This window comes from Chiloscyllium plagiosum, chromosome 29, assembly GCF_004010195.1.
Source record: "Chiloscyllium plagiosum isolate BGI_BamShark_2017 chromosome 29, ASM401019v2, whole genome shotgun sequence".
Classification (NCBI taxonomy): domain Eukaryota; kingdom Metazoa; phylum Chordata; class Chondrichthyes; order Orectolobiformes; family Hemiscylliidae; genus Chiloscyllium; species Chiloscyllium plagiosum.
Genome location: NC_057738.1, coordinates 40501685 through 40506425, shown reverse-complemented (window position 1 = coordinate 40506425; position 4741 = coordinate 40501685).

Genomic DNA, 4741 nt, shown 5'->3' with positions numbered 1-4741 from the left:
GACAATGATGATTTGAAGATCAATGCCAAAGGCTCGGCAATCCCTTCCCTTGCTTCCCAGAGGATCCTAGGATAGATCCCATCCGGCCCAGGGGACTTGTCTATTTTCACACTCTGCAGTATTTCTAATACCTCTTCCTTGTGAACCTCAATCTCTAGAGGCAAGTATCCCTGTATCTTCCTCACCCACATTTTCATTTTCTATAGTGAATACTGTCGAAAAATATTTATTTAGTGCTTCCCCTATCTCCTCTGGCTCCACACACAACTTCCCACTATTATCCTTGATTGGTCCTAACTTAACTCTCGTCATTCTTTTATTCCTGACATACCGATGGAAAGCCTTAGGGTTAACCCTGATCCTATCCACCAACAACTTCTCATGTCTCATCCTGGCTCTTCTGAGCTCTCTTTTTAGGTCTTTCCTGACTTCCTTGTAACCCTCAAGCACCCTGAGTTTTCACATTTTGTACTAACATAAGCCTACTTCTTCTTCTTGACCAGGGATTTCACTTCCTTAGTAAACCACGGCTCACGCGTTCTATGTCTTCCTCCCTGCCTGACAGGTACATACTTATCTAGGACACACAGGAGCTTTTCCTTGAATAAGCTCCATATTTTTAATGTGCTCATCCCCTACAGTTTCCTTCCCCATTCTACGCTTCCTAAATCTTTCCTAATTGCATCGTAATTTCCCTTCCCCCAGCTGTAACTCTTGCTCGGTGGAATACACCCATCCTTTTCCATCACTAAAGTAAACCTGACAGAATTGTGATCGCTGTCTCCAAAGTGCTCACCTACTTTCAAATCTAACACCTGGCCAGGCTAAATATAAAGTGGCTTCGCCCCTTGTAGGCCTGTCGACATACTGTGTCAGGAAGCCCTCCTGCACACACTGGACAAAAACTAACCCATCTATAGTACTCGTACTATAGTGATCCCAGTCAATATTTGGATAGTTGAAGTCCCCCATGACAAGTCAGGTTATGCAACTGAGCACAAAGTATAGAGGAGCTGAATATTATTTAAATGGAGAAAGACAGCAGAAATCTGTCGCACAATGGAATCCTTATACATAGATCACAGAAAGATAACATCCAGGTTCAGCGGGTAATAGGGAAAACAAGTGGAGTTGTGGCCTTTATCTCAAAGAGAATAGAACATAAAAATAAGGGAATCTTACTTAAACTATACGAGGCACTAGTTAGACCACAGTTGGAATACTGTGAACAGTTTTGGTCCCTTTATCTAAGCAAACATATAACGGCATTGGAGTAAGCCCAGTGAATGTTCTGCTTCTGAGGAGATGTTGAGTGGTTTAGGCTTGTGCTCATTGAAGTTTTAGAAGGGTGGGGGGTGGGGTAATTGAAATATTAAAAAAAGTCTTGAGATAATTGGTAGGGTAGATGCTGAGAGGCTGTTGCCCTTTGTGAGAGATTCTCAGCACAGAGGGAATAATCCCAGAGTAAGAGGTCACACATTTAAGTCAGAAATGAGGAAGGATGTCTTCTCTCAAATGGGATGGGTGCAATCTCATTTTACTGCAGAGGGTTGTAAATTCTGCATCACTGAGAATATTCAAGGCTGAGGTAGACAAACCTTTAATCAGTAAGGGAATCAAGGGTGATGGGAAAAGGCAGAGAAGTTGAGGATTACCAGACCAGCTGTGAACAAACTCTCTCCAAAACACCTGGACCTGCTGAGTTTCTCAAGGACACTCTGTTTCGATTGCAGATTTCCATAATCTGCAGGTTGTACTTTTGGAAAGCAAAGCTGTTCACAGTTATCTGATTGCTCACTGGGCTGGTTCTAACCCCGCCACCTCCCAGTGCTGATGTCACATTACAGGTGAGTGAGAAATGAGAAGCAGAGGTGAATGATGATGCAAATTCCTATTGTTACTCCAAGAAACTGAATTACCTCTGACATTCCAGATGAACATATTCCAACTATGAAGGCGGAAAATCATTCTGTCAGGAATTACAGGAATGTGCCTATTGTATTCAGACTCCTCCAACACTGCACAACCTCTGCAAGATTGCTCAGTGAGAGATTTCAATCAATACCCACTATTTATTTCTCAATTCTTAAACATGACTGTTCAACATCGATCCTTAAGTTGTTTCGTTCTGTGGACGATCAAGCAGTTTGTTAAATAAAATCCCACTGCCAAATTCTCAAGGGGAATTACAAGTGGTCAACATTGATTTCCAAATTCGACAGAAGCGCTTGAACAATCTCCAATTTTTTCAGCTTTCTCCATCTGTCCTGGTATCGTCAATGATTTTTGTGCAATCACATTCATGTTCATCCGTTCCGCTTGCACTGTCACTGCTCTGTAATTCCATCTAAAGTTTTTATTCATTCAAGGGACAAGGGCATTTGCCCATCCCTAATTGCCCAGAGGGCAGGTAGGAATCAATCACATTGCTGTTGGCCTGGCGTCACATGTGTAGGACAGACCTGGTAAGGAGTGGCGCTGGAAAAGCACAACCTATCAGGCAGCATCCAAGGAGTAGGAGAGTCGACCTTCATCAGGAATGTCATGAGAGAAGGAGGCTAAGAGATAAATAGGAGGGTGGGGGTGGGGCTGGGTGGAAGGCAGCTGGGAAGCGATAGGTGGATGCAAGTAAGGGGTGATTGTGATAGATCTGTGGCAAGGGTAAAGGAGATGAGTGAGAAGGAAGATGGACAAGTAGGACAGTTCAAGAGGGTGTTGCTGAGTTGGAGGGTTGGATCTGGGATGAGGTAGGGGTTGAGGAGATTTGGAAACTGATGAAGTCGATGTTGATTCCATGTGGTTGAAGGGTGCCAAGGCAGAAGACGAGGTGTTCTTCCTCCAGGCATCGAGTAGTTTGGATTTGGTGGTGGAGGAGGCCCAGGACATGCATGTCCTCGGCAGAGTGGGAGGGGGAATTGAAGTGGCCAGCCACACGGCAGTGGGATTGTTTGGTGTGTGCGTCCCAGAGACGTGCTCTGAAACATTTGCCAGGTTGGCGTCCTGTCTCCCCAGTATAGAGGAGACCACATCGGGAGCAACGGACACAATAGATGAGGTGTTTTGATGTGCAGGAAAATTTCCACCGGATGTGAAAAGATCCTTTGGGACCTTAAACAGACATGAGGGGGCAGGTGTAGAGTTTACACTCCCCCCTCACCACGGCACGGTGGCACAGTGGTTAGCACTGCTGCCTCACAGTGCCAGAGCCCGGGTTCAATTCCCGCTTCTGGCGACTCTCTGTGTGGAGTTTGCACATTCTCCCCGTGTCTGCGTGGGTTTCCTCCGGGTGCTCCGGTTTCCTCTCACAATCCAAAAATGTGCAGGTTAGGTGAATTGGCCATGCTAAATTGCCCCTCGTGTTAGGTGAAGAGGTAAATGTAGGGGAATGGATCTGGGTGGTTGCGCTTCGGCGGGTTGGTGTGGACTTGTTGGGCCGAAGGGCCTGTTTCCACACTGTGAGTAATCTAATCAAATCTAATCTCACCAACCTATCACCATCACCCCCCACCTACATCCTCCTATCACTTTCCCAGCTACCTTCCCCCAGCCCCACCCTCCCCCCATTTATCTCTCAACCCCTCTTACCCCCACCCCTCCAACGTTCCTGATGAAGAGTTTATGCCTGAAACATCGGCTATCCTGCTCCTTGGATGCTGGCTGACCCGCTGTGCTTTTCCAATGCCAAACTTTTCGACTCTTACTCTCCAGCAGCTACAGTCCTCACTTTCTCTCAGACCTGGTCAGGAGGCAGTTTCCTTCCCTAAAAGACTTCGGTGATACCAGACATCTTTTCCCAATCAATCAATTCATGCTCATTATTAGACTCTGAACTACAGATTCTGTTGAATTTAAATTCCACCGTTTGATGTAATGGGGTTTGAACCTGGGTCCCCAGAACATCATCTGTATCTCTGGATTAGCAATCCAGTCATAATAGCACTAGGCCATCACCTAAGCATGGGAAGAAGAATTCTAAGTACTGAAGCGTGCTCTCCATTGATAGTTGAGCTGGTGGAGTAGTGGATTGCAGTACATCAATAAGCCAACCTCCATAAATCGCTGGTCCGGTTCCAGATGAAAGGACTCCAAGTCTTTTAGGGCTCCTGTGGTGCAGTGATAGTGTCCCTGTCTCTGGACTAGTAGTCCTGAGTTCAAGTCACATCTGCTCCTGAAGTAATGTCTGAACATATAAAAATAAAACAAAAAAACTGCAGATGATGGAGGTTTGAAATAAAAAACAAAAAATGCAAACGTACGAATAACCTTACGATGCTACGCTTCTCCAGCTTCCACCTGAAACATATTAAAACAGCCATCCCCTACGATAAGCCTTAACATATACAGGATCTGTTCAGATGAGGAGGAACATGACGGGCACTTGGAAGTACTCAAGGATGCCCTCATAAGAACGGGGTACGATGCTCAACTCATTGACCACCAGTTCTGATGTGCCACAGCGAGAAACCGTATTGACCTCCTCAGGAGACAGACACGTGCTGCAACCAATAGGGTACCCTTCGTTGTTCAGTACTTTCCAGGAGCTGAAAGACTATGCCTTGTTCTTCGTGACCTGCAACACATTATCAATGAGGATGAGCACCTCACCAAGACCTTCCCCACACCTCCACTGCTCACCTTTAAACGACCCCCAAACCTCAAACAGATCGTTGTTCGCAGCAAACTGCCCAGCTCTCAGGACAACTCCATACAACCCTGTCACGGTAGGCGCTGCAAGACGTGT